Source organism: Urtica dioica, chromosome 2 (assembly GCF_054948205.1).
Source record: "Urtica dioica subsp. dioica isolate 48M chromosome 2, U.dioica_male_clone48M_v1_H2, whole genome shotgun sequence".
NCBI lineage: Eukaryota > Viridiplantae > Streptophyta > Magnoliopsida > Rosales > Urticaceae > Urtica > Urtica dioica.
In genome coordinates this window covers 17,732,029-17,755,348 of record NC_142757.1, presented here as the reverse complement: position 1 = coordinate 17,755,348, position 23,320 = coordinate 17,732,029, and the positions used below count along the sequence as shown (strand labels likewise).

General features: G+C 52.9%; 1 pseudogene; it reads right to left on the bottom strand.

The window, feature by feature from the left end:
• Positions 1-18,953: 18,953 nt before the first annotated feature.
• Positions 18,954-23,249, bottom strand: LOC149404123 (uncharacterized; annotated as a pseudogene).
• Between the last annotated feature and the right edge of the window lie 71 nt (positions 23,250-23,320).

The window sequence follows — 23,320 nt, the reverse complement described above, 5'->3', positions numbered from 1 at the left end:
TATATTACTCTTTCACCACTAACCATAGTGTGAATTATTGAATCATGTTTGTCAAGAACTTTTATTGGCATTTTCCATTACTTGGTTATTTATAGTTTTCCTTAATCAGTCGCGTTCATATCTCATATACACGGGACTTAAGGATTTTACTATACTTAATAACTAAGAGTCTCACTATTTCCAGAAACTTTAGTGTTCTACACTTTAACGTTTCTCGGAAATTCACTTTTGTCAAGAATCTAATTGATTAGATCTATTGATGACAAAAACATTAGCCTCGACAATCGAGCTCATACCTTATATCAAATAAGTACGTTTGAGACAAAATGGAATGCGCTTATAGTTTCAAAACTATTCGTTATAGAAACTGTCAGCTCAGTCAATTTCTTCGTGTCATTATTTAGTGCAATACCGACAGATAATGACTTTATTTATGACAATTGTTTTTTGGAGATACATTTGTCGATCATTTTCAAAACATCGATTGTTTTACGAACTATCATATTCGATTAGCAATTGGATCAACTACTATGATCCTAGTCATAAGTTTTCGGAACCTTTTCCAATTGGTTAGGATTGTTCATCTTCCATTCAGAAGATCCCAATGATCTTGTTCGTAGTATTATATAGAAGAGTGAAATTGTTCACAATGACTCTTCTAAAGGGTTCAATCCCTTTTATACCATTCCGCTTCTTAAAGCTTGAACATATTCATTAATCTATTTATAGATCCATCTCTATCCATTAAGCTAATAGCTTAACTGGAAGATCTACTAAATTGGGTATATGACAATTGCTTATTTAGTTTTGATCTTATGTGATGATTCACGATCAATTACTTTCTTTTTTAAAGAAAGATGTAGTTGATGATTATGACAAGGATCCACGCAAGGATGCTTCCACCAGTGTATTGATTTTTAATGGCAAGGTAATTATCAATTATCCCTCCATTCGAATTATCGAATCATGTGGTAAGGTAGTTAATTACCCTCCCACTCAAATTATTGAATAATAGCAGTTTATTCCAATTAAGGATGCCATTGTTAATATTGGCTCGAATCATGTGGTAAGGTAGTTAATTACCCTCCCACTCAAATTGTTGCTTCCCTAGCGAAAAATTCTCTCGAACGTTACTTACTTCGAGAATGCCGAAAATCTATCGGTTCTGGAAACAACCCTTAGGTGAGAGAACATTTACCTTCTTTCAGGAAGGTTGTATTCTGTATCTATGAAACACTTCCCTTTTATGATCAAGTCCCGAGTTCCCAAAACATTTGTTTATGCAACCTCAATTGGCCTTTAACGTGATGAATCAAAGAACTAAGTAACAAGACCTAGAAGTCCATGAACACTTCAGGATTTAGATCGAATCTCACTGTGACCATCATAGTGACTTCGGCTAGTGTGTCGTAACGTGCTTAAACGTCACATCTCAGGCAAGATCTGTCCACGTCGTACACTTACCAAAGGTGTAGAATGCTCCCACTACGTGATCAACCTTCACTTAGTGTTCCACATATATGATTTTAGATACAGCTTCCCAGGCGTGTATCAATCATCGACCATGTTTTAGCATACCTCCCGAACTTAGATGCCCAACATGTAATCAAGTTTAATACGGAGGCTATGGGGATAGTTATTATTGATTCTATATATTAATATCAGAATTCAACCCACTAATTATCACTAGTACAAAAAGCATCATTGGGTGCGACTTTTTTCACACCTAAAAGTCAAAAGTCGCACCCAATGATACCTTTAGGTGCGACTAAAGGTGATGGGTGCGAAAAGTCACACCCGATGGTCATGACTTTTAGGTGCGACTTTTAGATGCGGTTTTTCGCACTCAAATTCGCACCCATAAGTCTAAAAAGATGTGCGAAAAAGTCCGCGGGAAGGCCATTGGGTGCGACTTTTCGCACACAAAGGCCTACCCGCCAAACCTTTGGGTGCGACTAGTCGCACCCAGTGGCCTACCCGCCAAATTTTTTGGTGCGACAAGTCGCACCCAATGGCTTTCCCGCGAAACTATTGGGTGCGACAAGTCGCATCCAATAGCCTGCCCGCCATTTTGTGGCGGGGAATGTTGACCTTTGGGTGCGACTATTCGCACACAAAGGTCTACCCGCTCAATTTTCGGGTGCGGATAGTCGCACCCGATAGTTTTTTTTGAATTTTTTTTTTTGGTTTATTATGCTTATAAATTTATGATTATAATCAAATAATACTTACTAAATAGTTTATTAATTAGAAAATTCATTAATTAATATTCATAATAATAATAAAAACTAAACATTTGTTGTTCGATTACAATAATTATTATAATGTACGACAAATAATTAAAAAAAATGTTCATTCTTTTCCCTTTCCTTTTTCCTCGGTTTGTAAACCACTCCTTAAATGTTTTACTCCCTCTTCCGCCAAATCTTCCTCCGGAACTGTTGCTACCTCCTCGTGCACTGCCGCTCGTATGCTCTCGCTGGAATTCTGCTGAAGCTGGTGGCGTCGTCTGAGCATCTGCCATTGAAACTGATGGCGGCGTTGTCTGAGGCAACGGGTGCATTTGAGGCGACGGCGTCGTCTGAGGCATCCGTGGCAACATGCCGGGCGACATCTGAGGCATCTGTGGCATTGTGCCGGACGACATCTGAGGCAAGGGCGAAAACTGCTGCGTGAACGCGAACAGTTATCGCTGCATCTCCTCCATCTGCTGTTGTTGGGCTCGCCTCATCTCATCCATAGCGAGTTGTTGTGCCGCCACCTGAGCTTGGAGCTCGCCAACCACTGGATCTGGAACGCGGCGTCGCGACGAGCCTGAGCCTGACGACGAGCTTTCGTCCTGAGCCTGAGCAATAGCCCAAGATGATCTCGGGACCGCTGGACCTATTCCAACGTACCAATCTTGACGGTTCCAGAGAATTTCTAGCATCGCGTGCTCCTCTGCGTCGTCCTGGTTAAAGACTACGCCTTGCTCTTCTGCTTGTCGCTGAAGATCCGCCAGTAGAGTAACTATGCGCACCTTTACACATAAGAAAAATTATTAAAAATTAATTATTATGTAAGTAACGTAATCGTAATTATCACATATGACTTACATGTGCTCGTCTCGCCCAATCTGTCGTCCATTCACCTTTTCTATTATGGTTTTTTTGCTCCCACGTCGTTAACGCGGAGCCCAAAGTCCCATCATCCTTACTCTGCAATTGTTATGAAAATATAAGTATTGAATTTATTTCAAATTAATTATTTCAAAATTAGAATAACTTACGTTCAAATGACGATGAGCCAAGAAAGAAAGAGATCCTTGAGTCGACCTCGTCTTCTTCTTCTTCGAATTCTCCTTGTTGCGATTAGACTTTTTCTGCAAATAATTAATTTTGTCATTATTCAATCTGATAAAGATATTGTGATTTATTACAATCATACATTACGTACCTTCCAATCGTCAGTTGCGAACTCGTCTACCACCGCCTCCCAATCCTCTTTCTTATATCCCGGTGGTGTTTCCGCCTTAGCATTTTCTTTGCTCCCACAAAACTCCAACCTGAACTTCTCTGATAGCTTGGACTTTTGGTTGTGTCGCCTGATCTTGGCATTCCGAATGATAGCCTGATCAATCGTATTCTGATAGCAATCCGCAGGCAGATCCTCGCCGGTGTCAGGATCCGTGTACACAAATCTGAACTCGGAATGAAGTGCGCTCAAAATAGCAGCCAACGTCTGGGGCGTCACTTCACTCCAATCACGAGTCGTAGGCGGGATATGTGCTTTCACCAAAGCACCGAGGCGGTTGTTAAATAGTCCAACCTTTTTATTTTCTTTCCTTATCTCTTGATAGAATGTTTGGTTTATTGGGTCCCACTTGACCACCTTCGCACCCGGTACACCCTGTGTTGCTCGCGCCGACGTCGAGCCGGTTGTTGGTCCCCTTGATTTCTTAGGACCTTGGGAATCAGGTTCCTGTGGCGGACCTTGAGAATCCGGTCTCTGTGGCGAATCTCCACCAGAACCTGAAGCGGTCGACATCCTATAAAATGAAAACAACATTTGTAAATTGACATCGTATAAAATAATACAACATTTGTGAACATACATCACAAAACAAAAGGGAACAACATCATACAAAAACGTGGGTGACACCACGAATATATTTTATTATAAAACCTCACATATGGCGGAGGAAAACCGTGGTTACATAGATAGTTCTCATTCATCGTCATCACTACCTATATCAACATCAACATCAACATCTTCTCCCTCAAAAACGATGCATTCCTCATGATCATCATCGTCTTCCTCACCATCGTCAACGATATTTACTAGCTCAGCATCTTCGATTTCATGTCGATGATTCAGACGATCGATGTTTGACAATTCTATTGTCAACGGAATCGAGGCTGAGGTGGTGGGGTCGACTTCAGGAACGTCCTAAATCCCTCGATGATTGCATTCCTGAACGATTTCCCAGTTACCACCTAAAACAAGATCTTTGATGTAAAAGACTTGTTTCGCCTGAATTGCGAGTATGTACGGCTCCTCTGTAAACCACTGTTTCGTGGTAAAAACACTCGTTTCTCCAGTAGTCTTATCGTTGTGAACTAGTCACCGAGAATCGTGCTTGTCACCGTACCATATATATTTGAATAATACAACACGACAGTCGTACTTATAATTCAGCACCATGACGTCTTCCATCCGACCGTAGTAAGTGAAATCATCCACAGGCACACATACACCGCTATTTTGAGTGACTCGTTGATTATCGCGACGATGAGTAATGAACTTCACGCCGTTAACAAAGCAGCATGGATATTGATAAGCGACTTGAAGGGAACCGATAGAAAGCGAGTAGATCTCGTCAGACACGTCAGAGCCACCAGCTTTCATTTCAAAAATCTGATTATTACGAAACAAAGTATTGGTTAGCACTTGTGTGTTTATAAAAAAACGGGTTATTGTGTTATTACCTTGTTCGCAAACCAATCTTTGAATCCCTTTCTATGCTCCGCTTCAATATCGCGAACTCCAGATTCGTTCAGGAAATCCAAATGCTCGCTGTTGTTTAAAACATTGCTTAAACAAAATACAACAATGAAATAACTTAGAGAAGCAAGTGGATCGATTACTTACACCAAATACGGATCCACTTCAGGACAGTTGGTATAGATGTACCACTCCGCTTTTTCTCTTTGCTCATCGTCTAATACTATCGCGTTCATCATCCCATAAGGCACACACATCTCGGATCGAAAAACGGAGAGCTCTCGCACTTGAACTTCTTCAACTACTTTCTTATCTTCAATATACCTTGCAATGAACGTTAGAGCTTCTTCTACAACATAAGCTTCTGCAATAGAGCCTTCTGGTCTAGCTCTATTTTTGACAAAATGTTTTAACGTCCCAAGGTATCTCTCAAAAGGGTACATCCACCGCATATGCACCGGGCCGCCGTGCAACGCTTCCTCTGGTAGATGCATCGCCACGTGAACCATGATCGTGAAAAAAGCAGGTGGAAATATCATCTCAAGCTTACATAAGATCTCGACGATAGACTCTTGCGCTCTTTCAAGATCTTCGGCTCTTAATGTTCTCGAACTTATCAACTTGAAAAAGTTGCAAAGCTTAGTGATCGTATCATGTATTGGTTGTGGCACAAAAGGACGAATACCAACAGCCAACAATCTTTGCAAGATCACGTGGCAATCATGCGACTTCAAACCTGTGAGCTTCCCATCAGTTGTCACATTTTTTTTAAAATTCCCAGCGAGACCATCGGGAAATTTGACAGATTTTAAGTACTCTGTAAATCGCTGTCTCTGCTCAATGGTCAAAACGTACGACGCTCGCGGTTTGTAATACCCACCCCCATTTGGTTCCAAGTGCAAAGCGGTCTTGATGCCCAAGTCCATCAAGTCAAGCCTCGCCTTCTCGGTGTCACACGTTCTTCTCTACGTGCATCACGTCCATGTTGTGTTTCAACTGCAACTCAGACCAGTACGACAACTCGTAAAAGATGCTTTTCTTGGTCCAATTCAGTTCGCACTCAGCTCGCTTTCGTTTTTTTCCTACAGAGGCAGCGTGTTTGCCAGTAGTCGTGCAAGAAACACCAGCCAACTGAGCGAGTATGTCTTGCGAAGTCAACTTCTCGGGTTTATTTCGTTTCTCGTGCTTATCTTTGTAGTGATCGTTGCTTTTCCTCAATCGGTGACGCCTTTTTAAGAACTGACGATGGTCGTAGTAGACGATCCTGTTTCTGACTTTTAGGGACGGCGTGTCAAAGTTGCACGTAGGGCAAGCGAGATACCCCTGGCCGCTGTTGTCGCTGTTTTTCGGACAACGATTTAGGAACCGGAAATGGTTAGACCCAAGGCCGGACCAAGTGGTCTCACTCCGGCTCGAGCGTGTCGGACTTGATATCTCAAGTCGTCCCTTAGCTGTCTGTAATGTCTATCTCGTCCAAGCACCTGAAACACAAGCGAAGAGGTGTGAACTACAAAGGGGAAACAGAGGGGTTGCCTCTGTTTACCTCTCCGACGCTCAACATTAGTAGGATTGAGGTGGTTGATAGAGGTTTAGTGTTTAGGGGTCGAGAGTTGAGAGAAACGAGCGAGTTGTGAGTTCGGCAGCGTTTCAGTACTCAAATTTCGGATTACCTGGTTCGAGGGAGAGACCCTCTTATTTATAGGCGGCCAAGAGGTGTTTGAGGAACCCCTTGGCCTTGGGCCGGTCTTGGAAGGACGGCCTTGGAGCGCCGGCCGAGGAGGGCCGGCCTTGGAGCGCCGGCCGAGGAGGGCCGGCCTTGGAGCGCCGGCCGAGGGGGGCCGGCCTTGGAGCGCCGGCCGAGGAGGGCCGGCCTTGGAGCGCCGGCCGAGGGGGGCCGGCCGTGGATCGCCGGCCGAGGGGGGCCGGCCTTGGAGCGCCGGCCGAGGGGGCCGGTCCTGGAGCGCCGGCCGAGGAGGCCGGTCCTGGAGCGCCGGCCGAGGAGGGCCGGCCTTGGAGCACCGGCCGAGGAGGGCCGGTCCTGGAGCGCCGGCCGAGGAGGGCCGGCCTTGGAGCGCCGGCCGAGGAGGCCGGTCCTGGAGCGCCGGCCGAGGAGGCCGGTCCTGGAGCGCCGGCCGAGGAGGGCCGGCCTTGGAGCACCGGCCGAGGAGGGCCGGTCCTGGAGCGCCGGCCGAGGAGGGCCGGCCTTGGAACACCGGCCGAGGAGGGCCGGCCATGGAGCGCCGGCCACGGCGAGTGCCGGCCCCGGACGAGCGCCGGGCTTAGGACGGCCGCCAGCGTGGCCGTCGTCGATCTACCGGACCGAGACGGACCGGTAACATTAGCCCCCCGAGTTTATCACCGATTGTAAATCGTGTGGTAAACTCAGAGTCCGACGTTGGCCCATCGGAGAAGCCCGCCGTCAAGAGGTATGCTCCGACGTCCTTTCATGTTGTTTTTATTTTTATATTTTTTGTCGATCGTGCTCGTTTCGTTATTCGCGCCATGGACCCCATTGACTCGGGATGTGGGACCGTTGACGATGGCTTACATGATTTGTTTGAGGAAAACCACGTGGATTTGGATGCTTTTTGGGCTCAATTTTCGCCACCATCAACACCACCCAACACTCGACACTCATCGCGTTCGTTCAACGCTATTGAGATGACCGGAGAGGATTTTTCGCTGGTTGAAGCGTGGCTGGCCGACGAGGGTGAGGGCGCGAGTGCCGGAGACGGCCAGCGCCGGCAGGAGAACGCCGGCCCGATGGCACCAGCCGCCGGGGACGGCCGGGCCGACCAGCACGAGGCCGTCTTGGCCGAGGGACGCGCCATGGAGGCCGCGCGCGCGGGGGCGGCCACCCAGGAGACCGGCGGCGCTGCGCAGGCCGCCGCCAACGCCGGGGGAGTCGCGCCTGGCTGGGTCGGCGCCGTCTGCGCTGGACCCAGTCCGGGGATCGCGCCAGAGGACTCGCGCGCGACGATCCCGACCGGGGAGCACGCCGACCAGGCCGAGGAGGCCGACGCCGGGGTGGAGGAGGCCGGGCCCGACCGAGTCGGCGCCGTCTGGGGCGAACCCAGACCTGGGGGAGACGTCCCTCGCCCCGGGGGAACCAAGCCGGCCGTGGGGGACGCGGGCGACGCGTCTGGCGAGGCCGACGCCGGCGAGGAGGCGCTGGCGCAGAGGAGCGCCGCCCGGGGCGGCGTTGGCATCAGGGAGGACCCCACCCCCTCGGGTGGGGCTGCGTTGCAGGTGGCCGGCGGCCGTGGGAGCCCAGGCGGACCGGCCCCAGCCGGGCCGGGGCGCGTCTACGTCGGGGGGGCGCCGCCGGCGGCGGCCGACGCTGCAGGAGGGGCCGCCGGTGCCGGACAGGAGGAGCGCCGGCCGTCCAATGCTGGAGAGGGGGAGGCGGCCACCCTGGTGGCCCTGCAAACCCTAGGACCCAATGGGCCGGGCCTAGGGGATGAGACTGCAGCCGGCCGGGAGTCGGGCCGGGCCGACATGTGCGAGGAGGGCCCAACCGGCCGAACGCCGGACAGGGCCGCTGGGCGTCAGGCGCGCGAGGAGGGCCCAGCAACCCGCGAGCCGGGCCGGGCCGGTGGGCAGGACGCGCCTGGGCTGAACGCCGGGACGCCCGGGCAAGCCACCAACGCCGGAGACTTGACCGGCCGGGAGCTGGGCCGGGCCGACGGGCCTGGCGCGTGCGCCGAAGGCCGGACGTCGCCGGGACCGCGCGTGGAGGAGTCACCCAGCCAGGAGGCGGGCTGGGTCCTCGGGCTTGACGCACACGCAGGCGAGGGCGTCGCCGGCCACAGGACGAGCCGGCCCAATGACAGTGACCCGGCCGGCCGGCAGCCGGTCGAGCGTCCGGGCACCGCCCCGGACTCCGGGCACTCCGGCGACTCGTCGAGCCGCCGTGCAGCACCCGCGGCGAGGGGACTTTCCTCTACCGCGCAGGAGGAAACACGGACCTCGTCCTTCCCGGTAGGGGAGTCAGCCGTGCGGGGTAACTTTGACTGTTCGGGCGTCGATGTCCCGAGCCTGATCTCCATCGTCAGCTTCAAGAGCCTCAGGAAGCGCTACAGCATCCCGGACTCTGTGTCAATCCTCCGACCGTTGCCCGACGATCTACCGTCCCGCCCTCGAAGGGGGTACGCCGCGGTCCACGAGGCGAGCCTCCGCGGCGGGCTAAGGTTGCCTTTCCAGCCGGTTATCCAGGAGCTGCTAGCTCGACTGGGGGTGCACGCCTTACAGATGTCTCCGGCCTTCTACCGGGTGGTCGCAGCGTGCCACATGATGCTTCACCGGGCGAAGAAGAGGGCTGTCACTGCCGACGACATCCAGGACCTCATGACGATACGAGGGGTGCCGGGGAAGCCGGGCTTCTACCAAGCGCTACATCGCAAGCGCTTCGTCATCGTCAGCAACGTTAGTTCGAAGCACCGATACCCTTGGATATGGGTGTCCGAATCAGCCTTCGGGGTCGCGCCTCTCTTCTTTGGTCTTGCGGCTGACTTTCCACCTATGGGCGATATCGAAAGTTCTGAGCTTCACGCGGTGATCAGGGCGCTCCCGGAATCGAGGCGACAAGGACCACACTTCGAGTCCCCAGACCTAATGGCAAGGACCGGGTGGTTCCCGCCTGGAGACGACGCCCTTCCGAGCTCGGGTCTCGCCGCGGAGGCTACGGAGGACCCCGAATCAGAGGCGGGGGGCTCGTCTGCTCCTCCCCCTGACGTGGGGGGTACCAACCGCACACAAGCTTCCAGTTAGTGTATATTCCATTGTATTGCACTCTAACCTGTCACTTCTTCGTCTTTTTCAGATACGATGACTCGGCGACACCGACCACGCACGCAGGCACCGAGGGTGGCGCCTGACGCCGAGGCCGTGGTCGCGGCTCAACCACAAGCTGAGGCCCGCCATAGGGAGCTTCCAACGCGGGCGAGGACCGAGGCGAACTCCTCGAACAAGCGACCGTCGTCGACGATCCTTCCCGGCTCGTCCTCCGGCCACAAGCGCGCTCATACGTTGGCGACGCCAGATGGCATGGAGTCGATGCTCCTGGCGGAGGCGGCGGAGCTGAGGGACCGATGCTCTCAGGGGATCCTTGAAACCTCACTACGGGATTTCAAGAGCCTCCTGACGGTGAGCGACCTTGAGCATTTCCAGAGTGGGATCGGCGACGCCCGAAAGGTATGACTCGCTTGTTTTCCTCATTTGCGATTTGTTGTGCTTATTTCGCTTACATGTACGTTGTTTGTTTCCGCAGATGCTCGCACGCCAAGAACGGAGTGACCGCATTCTCCGGGATCTGCTGCGTCGCATGCAGATCATGGAAAAAGACAAGGAGGACACCGCGGCCGCCCATGCCGCTGCCCTGGCGGGGGCTCGCCCCATCCAAGAGTTCCACGCGCTTGAGGAAGAGCTAAAGCGAGCTCGCGAGAAGGCGGCGGCCGAGAAGGCGTCACGGGAGAAGGCTGAGCAGGCGGCCGAGACTTTCTTAGGGGAGACCAAGAAGCTCCAGGCGGCCCTCTCGAGCCGAGATGAAGAGCTGAACATCGTCCACGCCCGACTGTCGGCGAGCGAGATCTCCCGGGTCAGGGCCGAGAGGGAGAGGGAAACCCTGCGGGCGGAGGTGCAGACCCTCATCGAGGAGAAGGACGACGCCGTGCGATCGAAGACAGAGCTGGAGGAGGACTGGGACCTCTCGCTAGAAGTGGCCCGTTACGAGGTGGCCATGCGGGTCAAAGACGCGACCGCGGAGGAGAACGCGTCTCGAGGGATCACATTTTCCTTCTTCGACGCCATGTTTCCTCCCTTGGAGGACGAGCTGCCGGAAGACGACCTGCCGCCCGAAGTCCCTGCGGAGGCCGCCCAGTCGTCAAACTGTCAATCCGGCGGAGGAGCCGTCGGCGGGTCGGGCGCCCCTCACCCTGAGGACGACGAAGAGCAGGTCGATTATGGCTCGGAGTGATCGAGTTCTCTTTGATTCTTCTTTCTTTTTTTTTTTTTTTTATTCGCGCATTTGTTTAGCGCTTGCTTTATGCTTTCTTTCGGATTCTTGCTATGATTGCGTCGTACTTTCGTATTTTTCTTATCGGGTTGTTTACGCAATATTGTTTTGCCTTGATTGAAGCTTTCTTTTCATCGTGCGTCTTATTTTCTCGACTTGCTACGTTTAGTGTAATCGATTCGCGCAATTTGAATAGTGCGTGTCTTACGGGCCCGGCTTACTATGCTTAGCGTAGCCGGTTGGCACGGCTTACTGCCGCGTTTGGCGGCGAAGTTTCCCACGGACGCAGGCTAGACCAGTTTCATCCGGTGGGTGCGATTTCCGGCCATCCACTTGTGACTCGCTGCCTATCGGCGCGTGCGAGCTGGCGGCCGTCGCGCTCATCATCCGGCGAGTACGCTACCTATCGGCGTGCGTATCCGGATGGGTTTGCAGCTCCCAGTGAGCGTGGTACTCGTTGGTACGCGTGTCACGTTTTTGGGTTTTGACTGCCGAGATCGACAATCCGGTGCGCGGACGTGATCCATCGATGACTTGTCGCCTGTCGGTGCGCAAGGTGCATCGGTGCACGAGAGGGTCGCCGCAAAAGACGTGCGAGGCCGGAGGTCCGGTGCGCGGATCCAACTCATCGACGTTTCGCTATCTCTCGGCACATGGCCTCATCCCGTGCGAGAGCGTCGCGCGGGGAGGGTACGAATTCGGAGGTCCGGAGCGCGGATCCGATTCATGGGTGTTTTGTTGCCGTTTGGCGCATGGAAGTATCCTCCTTAGCCCCCCGAGTTTCTTGGGTGCTCGTAGAGGAGGCTAGAAACTAAGATACCAAGTGTATTGAAGTGAAATGTATTTTATTAAATTATCGAAATGGTTCAACAATTACATTCCAGGCCTTTGGCCAAACTTGAAATTTAAAATTGACTTTGCTAGAATCAAAAGTTACACGAAAACGACAAAGCGTGAAAATGGACGAGCGAACATTTATTGATAATATTGCCGGAGATGCTCCGCATTCCACGGGTGCGTGAACACGAGTCCCTCCATGTTCTCGAGCTCGTACGTGCCATTGTGGATGGCTCGGCGCACACGGTACGGGCCTTCCCAGGTGGGGCCTAGAACTCCCGCGCCTTGCACCTTGGTGTTTTGGAACACCCTTCGAAGGACGAGGCTTCCGTCGGCGAACTTCCGCAGCTTTATCTTCGAGTTGTAGTACTTCTCGACCTTCCTCTTCTGCGCGGCAAGCCGGGTAAGTGCGTCCGCCCTCCTTTCGTCTATGAGGTCTAGCTCGAGCCTGATCGCGTCATCGTTGGCGGCTTCGTCGTACTCCTCAATGCGTAAGGTTGGCAGCTTGATCTCGACGGGTACCACAGCCTCGACGCCGAACGCGAGAGCGAAAGGGGTTTCGCCGGTCGCGTTTCGGGCGGTGGTGCGGTATGCCCATAAGACCATGGGGAGCTCGTCAGCCCAAGCCCCCTTTCTCGCCTCCAGCTTCTTCTTCAAGTTCTCCTTGATCGTCTTATTCACCGCCTCGACCTGGCCGTTGGCTTGGGGATGGCGGGGAGAGGAGAAAGTCTTGCTAATGCCAAGCTGTTCGCACGTTTCTCGGAGGCGTGCATTGTCGAATTGCTTTCCGTTGTCGGTTACAATTGACGCAGGGATCCCGAAGCGGCAGATAATGTTTCTCCAAATGAAGCTCGTCGTGTTCGCCTCGGTGATCTTTGCTAGCGGTTCAGCCTCTACCCACTTCGTGAAGTAATCGATAGCCACGATCGCGTGCTTGTATTGTCTCGGGGCCGTAGGTAGCTCGCCGATGAGGTCGATTCCCCACTTCGCGAAAGGTCGTGGCACGATAATCGGACACAAAGGGGCCGGTGCTTGGCGCGGAATGTGGGCGAACCTTTGGCACTTGTCACATTTCTTGGCCCACTCGTGGGAGTCCTTTTTCAAGGTTGGCCAGAAATATCCAAGTCTTAGCAACTTCAATGCCAAAGATTGCCCGGCGGCGTGGTTACCGCACACCCCCTCGTGCACCTCGTGGAGTGCTTTTCTCGCCTCCACCTCGGTCAGGCAACGGAGAAGGGGCATGGAGTAGCCTCTCTTGAACAAACTGTCCTCCCTCATTGTGTACTTCGGGGCTAGGCTTCTCAGCTTTCTAGCTTCTTCTTTATCCTCGGGGACGACTCCTCGTTTAAGGAATTCCACGAGCGAGGTCATCCATGAGGGAGGCGGAGTCTCGTCAATGACCCCCACGTCGCCTCTCGAGACGTAAGGTCGGGTCAACACTTCGATTGGGACGCTGCCCTCGCTTTCCTCGTCTATCCCGGACGCGAGGCGAGCTAGGGCGTCGGCGTCGACGTTCGCCTCTCGAGGGACCTGGACGATCTCGAACCACGACAGGGCCTCCAAGTTCTTTTGGGCCTTGGACAAGTAGGCGATCATGTGTGGCTCCTTTGCGGCGTAGTCGCCCTTAACCTGATTCACGATCAATTGCGAGTCGCAATGGATGCGTAGGTTTTGGGCGCCCAACTTGTTCGCTAGCTCCAAGCCAACAATCAGAGCCTCGTACTCTGCCTCGTTGTTGGAAGCCTTGAACTCGAACCGCAGGGCGTACCTCAACTTTCCCCTATCGGGATTTGTGAGCACAACGCCGGCGCCAGCCCCCCGGGCGTTTGACGCGCCATCCACGTGTAAATCCCAAACCGGCCCTATCGGGTCGTTGGTTCTCTTCCTTGACGACTCGCTATGGTCGTCCTCCTTGTCTTCCACGGTCTTACTCCCTTCGTCGCCCTCATTGGTTGGGGGCGCGCTTGTGAATTCGGCGATGAAGTCGGCGAGGGCCTGACCCTTAATGGCGGTTCTCGGTTGGAACTCGACCCCGTATTCGCCCAGCTCTTGGGACCATATCGCCATCCGAGAAGAGGTCCCCTTTTGAAGGGCCTTCTCGATGGGATGCCCCGAGCGGACCACGATGGGGTGCGCCTGGAAGTAGGGCCGGAGCTTCCTCGCGCTCATGACGAGGGCGAGGGACAGTCTCTCGATCTCGGGGTATCGGGTTTCGGCGTCGAGGAGCGCCTTGCTAACGTAGTAGACTGGCCATTGCACCTTGTCTTCTTCGCGTATGAGGACCGCGCTCACGGCCCTATCGGAAACCGCGAGGTAGAGGTACAGGGTTTCGCCGTTCTTTGGCTTCGCGAGGAACGGGGGGGAGGTGAAATAGGCTTTCATATCGCGGAATGCTTCCTCGCACTCCTCCGTCCACACGAACCCGTCGGTCTTCTTCAGTGCCTTGAAGAACGGTTGGCACCTATCAGTGGCTTTGGAAACAAATCGCGTCAGGGCGGCGATCCTTCCCGTCAAGCTTTGAACTTCTTTGACCTTTTGTGGCGACCTCATCTCTAAGATCGCCCTAATTTTCTCAGGATTGGCCTCGATCCCGCGGCGGCTCACCATGTAGCCTAGAAACTTTCCAGACTCGACCCCGAAAGCGCACTTGTTGGGGTTAAGCTTCATCTTGTAACGCCGCAGAATCGTGAACATTTCCCTAAGGTCTCGGACGTGGTCGCGGGCTTTGAGGCTTTTGACAAGCATGTCATCCACGTAGACCTCCATAGTTTTGCCAATTTGATTGGCGAACATGCGGTTCACCAACCTTTGATACGTTGCTCCCGCGTTTTTGAGGCCAAAGGGCATGACCTTGTAACAGTAAAGTCCGCGGTTCGTAACAAAGGTGGTTTTAATTTGATCCGGCTCGTGCATGCGGATCTGATTGTAGCCTGAGTAGGCGTCCATGAAGCTTAGCAGTTCGTGGCCCGCAGTGGCGTCCACGAGCTGCTCGATCCTCGGGAGAGGGAAGCTGTCTTTCGGGCAGGCTTTGTTGAGATCTTTGTAGTCGATACAGATCCGCCACTTCCCGTTTGGCTTCTTGACCATTACCACATTGGATACCCACTTGGGGTGCTCCGCTTCCCTGATGAAGTTGGCGGCAAGAAGTTTGTCAACTTCTTCACCAATGGCTTGGTACCTCTCCCCACTGAACGCCCGTCGCGGTTGAACGCGCTCGGCCACTCTCTTGTCATCGTTGAGACGATGAACCATGATCTCGGGGTCGATCCCCGGCATGTCGGCGTGCGTCCACGCAAAGACATCTTTGTGTTCTCGGAGGAAAGCGGCGAGCTCGGTTCGGGTCTCAGACGGGAGTTGGGCGCCTATCTTGACCACTTGGTCAGGTTTGGCGTCGTCCAACACGACGGGAACGAGGTCGTCCGGTGTCTCCACCTTCCGACGCTCGACTTCGTCCCTCTGGTCTAGCTCTCCGAAGGTGCCTCCTTCCTCTAACTTGCACGGGAATTTGTCTCCGAGTTGGAAAACGGTGCTCACCACCTTCGCCTTCCCTTTTCCATCCACGCCCTGGATGTAGCACATCCTCGCCATGGATTGGTCTCCCAACATCACGGCGATCCCTTTATCGGTCGGGAACTTCATCATCAGGTGGTACGTGGATGTTATGGCCTTCAACCGATTGAGAGTCGGGCGGCCGACGATGATGTTGTAAGCCGAGGGCTGATCCACCACCAGGAATGACACGATGTGGGTAACCTCGAGCCCCCCCGGCGTACCGAAGGTAACCGGGAGGTCGATAGTTCCCTCCGTCATAACCCTCTCCCCGGAGAAGCCGAAGAGTGGGGTTGAGATCGGGGTCGGTCTTACCCCGGATAGTTTCATCCTGTCCAACGCCGATTTGAAGATTATGTCGGCGGAGCTCCCATTGTCGATCAGGATTCTCCGGACGAGGTTGTTGGCGACCGGGGCGGAGACGACTATCGCGTCGTTGTGTGGATGGAGAACTCGCGTTGCTTCCTGTCCGGTGAAGAACATGGACTCGAAGGAGGCCGGAGGAGGGACCTCGTACGTATGGTTGATGTAGTGCGCTATTTTCCCTTGGGAAACTTCGCGCACGTACTTCTTCCTTTGTGTAGCCGAATCCCCGAACTCCGGGCCACCCAAGATTGCACCCACGACGTGAAGTTGCGAGCTCTCCGGCTCTTCGTTTGTCGCGCGGTCTGTGACAGTCACCGTCGCCGGACCTTTCTTCCCTTGCCGCGGGCGACCCCCGTGCGCCGCGGCCGTCCCGATAGTTCTTAGGACATACTCTTTCAGCTTCCCATCTTGAATCAGGGCCTCAATCTGACGCTTAAGTTGATAGCATTCGGATGTCAGGTGCCCGTGATCTTGATGGTAATCGCAGTACTTGCTTTGATCCCTCTTGGCGGGATCCTTCGTGAGCGGGGTCGGGCTCCCCAACTTGTCACGGTGCAGAGCTAGGATTTGCTCCGGCGGAGTGTTCAGAGGAGTGAATGGCGAGAACCTCCGGAAGCTGTCGACATGCGATGGCTTCGGCCCGGGGAGGGAACGGCCGTTAGGGGCCTGGCTTCCCTTATTCCTCCTCTTTCGGGGGTCGGGACGATCTTCATCTCGATCGTCGCGACGGCGACTCCCCTGTCCTCCTGCCTTTCGGCCATCTCGGCCATCGAGATAGTCCTCGACTCCCATGTATGTGCGGGCTCTTGTCATCAGCTCCGCCATGTCACGCGGGACTTGGCCAACAATAGACTTGAGGAAGTCGCTCGTGCGCACTCCCTCGGTGATCGCCGTGATGGCGTCCCTGTCGTCGAACCCCTCGACCTTGTGAGACTCCTCGGTGAAGCGAGCGAGGTATTGTCTCAGCGTCTCGTCTCTTCCTTGACGGATAGAGAGGAGGTGGGTCTTCGGCTTCTTCTGCGCCACGAGGGTGGCGAATCGGGCGAGGAAAGCCTCTCGCAAGGCCCGGAAAGACGGGATGCTTCCCGGTCTCAAGCTTCGGAACCACTCAAACCCCGAGCCTGTGAGGGTCAGGCTGAAGGCTTGGCAGAGGGTGGCGTCCGCCTGCCCTTGCATAGTCATCCACGTCTCATAGTGTTGGACGTGGAAGTGGGGGTCCGTACGTCCATCGTAGGGAGGAATGGACGGTAGCTTGAAGTTCCCCACGCATGGTTGCGCGAGGATTTGTGCGGCGAAGGGAGAGTACGATTCCTCGATCCCTCCGTACGGCCTTTGCCTCCCCGACTCCCTCATTTCGATGATTTGATTCTGGAGGCTTTGAATCATCGTGACCATGTCGAGCCCATTAGCGGGGCCGATCGTCGGGGCCACGGGAGTCACCGGTTGGCGTTCGTTGGACGCTTGGTCCACGACATTGGCCTGTGGCCGGCCGAGAGTTGCGGCGGGGAGCGCGTCCCTTCGAGAGTTTAGCCTTTGGCGGAGATCCTCCCCTCGGGAGTTTCTCTGCGCCGTCAAGCGCTCTCTGAGGTCCGCACTCGGTGCGGGGCGAGGTGAGGTCGCCCTTGGTCGGGCCGTCCGGCGGGCGCTTCGGCTGTCGGCCCCATCGTCTACCAGAGTCGCTCTCTCCTCGGCGAGGGGCCGTGTCCGGCCACCTCTTGAAACCGAGGGGGCGAGTCCCCGGGAATGTGACCGTGCCTGCTGCCGCCCTATGTGCGACGGTCCGGCCAAAGCGTCGTCGGGCCTCTCGGGCCGCGAAGGGGCGAGGCTAGGCGTTGCCTCGTTGGTCCTCGACTCCCCCACATATTCGGAGTCGGAGTAGTCTTTGGCGGACCTATCCTCAACGTCATAGCCGAGGAGGTCGGCTATGAGCGAACCATCGACGCCGGGGCGGTCAAGGAGCTCCGCAAGCCGCCGGGCCGTGTCCTCTCGGAGCGCGGCCTCGGGGTCAACCATCGGGTCTTGGGGCTGGCTCTCGCTATCGCGAGGTTGCCCTTCAAGACGATGTGCGAGGTGCCGAAGACCGTACCTCGAGCCAGTCGCTCGGGTACCCGCGGAGGTAGTGGGAATGTGACTCATCTCTCGAGAGTCGTGAGAACAGAGGGAGAAAAACTGGTAGAGGGAATGCGTCGTCAAGGTCGAGAGATGCCCTCCTTCTAGCGCCAAAATGTTGTCGCTGTTTTTCGGACAACGATTTAGGAACCGGAAATGGTTAGACCCAAGGCCGGACCAAGTGGTCTCACTCCGGCTCGAGCGTGTCGGACTTGATATCTCAAGTCGTCCCTTAGCTGTCTGTAATGTCTATCTCGTCCAAGCACCTGAAACACAAGCGAAGAGGTGTGAACTACAAAGGGGAAACAGAGGGGTTGCCTCTGTTTACCTCTCCGACGCTCAACATTAGTAGGATTGAGGTGGTTGATAGAGGTTTAGTGTTTAGGGGTCGAGAGTTGAGAGAAACGAGCGAGTTGTGAGTTCGGCAGCGTTTCAGTACTCAAATTTCGGATTACCTGGTTCGAGGGAGAGACCCTCTTATTTATAGGCGGCCAAGAGGTGTTTGAGGAACCCCTTGGCCTTGGGCCGGTCTTGGAAGGACGGCCTTGGAGCGCCGGCCGAGGAGGGCCGGCCTTGGAGCGCCGGCCGAGGAGGGCCGGCCTTGGAGCGCCGGCCGAGGGGGGCCGGCCTTGGAGCGCCGGCCGAGGAGGGCCGGCCTTGGAGCGCCGGCCGAGGGGGGCCGGCCGTGGATCGCCGGCCGAGGGGGGCCGGCCTTGGAGCGCCGGCCGAGGGGGCCGGTCCTGGAGCGCCGGCCGAGGAGGCCGGTCCTGGAGCGCCGGCCGAGGAGGGCCGGCCTTGGAGCACCGGCCGAGGAGGGCCGGTCCTGGAGCGCCGGCCGAGGAGGGCCGGCCTTGGAGCGCCGGCCGAGGAGGCCGGTCCTGGAGCGCCGGCCGAGGAGGCCGGTCCTGGAGCGCCGGCCGAGGAGGGCCGGCCTTGGAGCACCGGCCGAGGAGGGCCGGTCCTGGAGCGCCGGCCGAGGAGGGCCGGCCTTGGAACACCGGCCGAGGAGGGCCGGCCATGGAGCGCCGGCCACGGCGAGTGCCGGCCCCGGACGAGCGCCGGGCTTAGGACGGCCGCCAGCGTGGCCGTCGTCGATCTACCGGACCGAGACGGACCGGTAACAGCCGCTCCATCCCGATAAATACGATCTAGCCGGAAAATCGTTTATCGTCCAAAGTAACGCGGCACGCAACTGAAACACTTCATCTCTGGCTCCATCACGAACGCGGACTCCATTCTCCCACAGTTCTTTCAGCTCTTCAACCACAGGCTGCAAAAAAACGTCCATATCTTTTCCTGGTGAATGAGGCCCTGGGATCAGAAGCGTGAGCATCAGGTACTCTTTCTTCATGCACAACCAAGGCGGCAAGTTGTACACCGTAAATACTACATGCCACATGTTGTATGATAGGTTCATATCCCCAAACAGGTTGAATCCATCCGCAGCTAGCCCAAGCCGCACGTTCCGAGGCTCTGCAGCAAAACCTAGGTATCTCTCGTCCAAATTCTTCCACGCTGTACCATCAGCAGGATGTCGTAGAACGCCAGCTTCCCTGACGCGATCTCTTTCGTGCCACTGCATATGAAGCGCCGTGTGTCAAGATGCGTACAGTCGCTTCAATCGATCTTTCAATGGAAAATATCGCAATATCTTCTGCGGTATCTTCTTACCAGTTGGCTTCCATCTACTCTCGTTACATATCGGGCACACGTCGACGTTCGCGAGATGTTTTCGGAATAGGACACAGTCATTAATGCACGCGTCGATCATCTCGTATCCCATGCCAAAACGCTTCAGCTTTGCTTTTGCCTCGTAGTGCTTCTCCGGTATTCGATTACCGGCTGGATGAGACTTCCTCAAAAGCTGCAGCAGTTCTGTGAACGACTTGTTCGTCCAATGGTTCGTGACTTTAAGGTGCATCAACTGAACCAAGAATGACAACGACGAAAACTCCTTGCATCCAGGGTACAATTCCGCTTCCAACTCAACGAACAAGTCTTCCACTTGCTCCTCCGCACGCACATCGCTCGGAGCCGGCTCCGTAACACCATCGAAATCCTCGTGATCTCTTATATCCTCCACAGCAGCATGTATTCCTCCTACTCCTCTCTGGGCTGTTTCTCCGATGGGGACTTCTTCAAGATGACCGACGGAACGCACGACCTCGCCATGATGATACCATTCTGTGTAGCCCGGGGTAAACCCTTTGTTTAGCAGATGATGCCTTACAACCCCAATGTCGTGCCATCTCACGTTGCTGCAAGGCTTGCAAGGACATCGATATTCGTAATTATCGTTCGAAAATCTTCTTGCAGCGCGGATAAATTCATTAACTCCGATTTTATACTGCAAGGACAACCGATTGTTCTCGGTGATCCAATCTCTACTTGGATTGGACATTGATTTCGCTAAACGAAAGGGAAAAAGAACAATTATTAAGAGTTGTTGCTAAGTGACGAAGACGAATGAAGTCAATTACTTATTGCTACGTGACGAAGATCAATGAATGAAGATGAGATTATGAATTTTATGTTATTTGAAGTCGAATTGAAAAAGTTAGGGTTTTGAGAATAATAGACTGGAAACTCAATCTAAATTTCGGCAGAGTTTCCCCTATAATACTAACAAACCAAAAACCTGCAAACTCATTTAAAAGCATATATAAATCATCCAAAACTATCCTAATAATCAACTAAACCCTAAACAGAACCTCTGTGGCTCGTTTACAACAATAATACAATAATCTCAACTCATTTATAAAAAAATGTGTGAAATAAAACTAAATTATACAATAACATAACTAATTTTAATTTCATGATTAACAATTTAACACATATCATTAAACTAATTTGACAATTTCAATTAACCTAAACTAATCAAAACTAAACAACCTAAACATATTATTAAACTAATTACAATTTCAATTTGACAATTTCAATTAACCTAAACTAATCAAAACTAAACAACCTAAACATGTAAATATTAAACTAAACAACCTAAAACTAATTAGAACAAATTTCAATTAATAAATTAATTACAAACTAACTAATTAATTCATTACAAATCAATTATAAACTAACTAACTAATTATAAACTAAACTTCTAATCAAAATACTAAACAAATTATGAAAAATACCGATCGTCGGAGGGGCTGGTCGGATGGGCTGCAGCGGAGGCTCGGGACTAGTCGGAGGGGCTGCAGCGGAGGCTCGGTGCTGGTCACGGAGGAGCTGGTTGTCGGAGGGGCTGCAGCGGGACTGGCCGGCTCGGTGCTGGTCGTGGAGGGGCGGCTGGTCACAAATCCGAGCATAAAACCAATCCAAAAATCATCAATTTAATCTCAGAATCACAAAGCCCCAAATCCACTTCATAAACCCTAATTTCGGATTTTGAATCCTTACCTTGATGAAGGAGACGAAGAACACGGCGGTGGCTCGGTGGCTCACGGCGTCTCGGTGGCTCACGGCGTCTCGGTGGATCGGTGGCTCACGGCGTCTCGGTGGCTCACGGCGTCTCGGTGGCTCGGTGGCTCACGACGTCTCGGTGGCTCACGGCGTCTCGATCGGTGGCTCACGGCGGTGGTTGTTCGTCTCGGTCAGAGTCTGGCTCGAGGGGGTCGCGCGAGGAAGAGGTTCAGAGTCCGAGGAGGACTGGTCCGAGTGGTGGCGGCGACGGGTTTAGAGGTGGTCGTCGGAGAAATTGCAGAAGAGTTTCGGAGAGAGAGAATAAGGGTTTTGGTGTTTGGCTCGGGTAGAATGAAAACCGAGCAGCTTTTTATATAGAAATTTGAATTTGGGTGCGACTTTGTCGCACCCAATGACACCTTTGGGTGCGACACAATGACGTGTGTCAGTGATTTCGGGTGCGACAAAGTCGCACCCAATGATATTTGTAAAAAAAAGGGGGAAAGTTGGCCGCGGAAAAATTTAGGTCATTTAGGTGCGACTTAGTCGCACCTAATATGTTGGAGAAAGTATTGGGTGCAACTAAGTCGCACCCAAAAGTATTAAGAAACTTATGGGTGCGACAAGTCACACCCAAATTCACAAAAATTCGCGAAAATTTTCCAGCGCTTATTTGATTTTTGGGTCCGACTATTCGCACCTGAAAGTCCTTTTGGGTGCGACTTTTAGGTGCGAATAGTCGCACCCAAAAGTCATCCGCACCGGAAAACCATATATGTAGTAGTGTATAAATGCTACAGTGTTCTTCTTATCGAATTCAATAATCATTTATCTTTAGTGGGCAATATTCCTAACATAACCCGCTTACTGCCGCAGGCGAGACTGCGACATACAAGTAGAGAGTTTCTCCCTCCTTGAGTTTTGCTAGTACTGGGGGTTCGGCCAGGTACTGTTTCAATTGTTTAAAAGCGTCTTCGCACTTCTCGGTCCATTCGAATTTCTTGTTCCCTTTTAATAATATGTAAAAAGGCAAACATTTATCGGTTGATCGAGATATGAATCGGCTTAGTGTTGCGACGCGACCTATTAACCTTTGAATTTCTCGCTTATTTCTTGATGAGGGCGAATCGCAGAGTGCTTGTGTTTGATCTGGGTTTGCTTCCATCCCCCTTTAGATTACCATGTATCCGAGGAATTTTCCGGAGGATACTCCAAAGGTACACTTAGAGATGTTTAATTTCATTTGGTATTTGTTTAGGATTTCGAAACATCCCTCCAAATGTGTGACATGGTTCAAATCACGTAGAGATTTCACCAACATGTCGTCGATATAAACCTCCATGGTTTCTCCTATTTTTTCGGCGAACATTTTGTTTACCAATCGTTGATATGTGGCTCCGGCATTTTTGAGTCCGAATGGCATGACTTTATAACAGTAAATGCCTTTTATCGGTCGTGAAGGCGGTTTTTTCTTTATCGTTCGGATGCATGAGGATTTGGTTATATTCTGATAATGCATCCATGAAGGACAAGATCTTGTGGCCGGCCGTTGCCTCGACTAAGCGTTCGATGTGGGGTAAAGGAAAGCTGTCTTTTGGACACGCTTTGTTCAGATCGGTATAGTCGACACACACACGCCACTTACCGTTCTTCTTTTTAACTACGACTGTATTGGCTAATCAATTGGGGTATTTCACCTCTCGGATTAGCCCTGCCTTTAATAACCGTTCAATTTATTCGTTGATCACTTTGGCTCTCTCTGGACCAAGTTTTCTTCGTTTCTATTTTACAGGCTTATGGCTAGGGTCTACGTTGAGTTGATGATATTGATGTCGATACTTGGCATGTCCTCCGTGGTCCATGCAAAGGTTTTCTTGTTCTTTCTTAGGAAAGCGATCAGCTCTCGACGGATGCTTCCTTTTAATTCGGCCCCTATGCCTACGCATCGTTTAAGATCGGTTCCATCAATTTGAACATGTGTTACCATTTCTACGCATGGTTCGTCCTTTTCTTCTATTTTTCTTCCTTTGGAATCGGGTCTGCAGTTTCGCTTCTGAT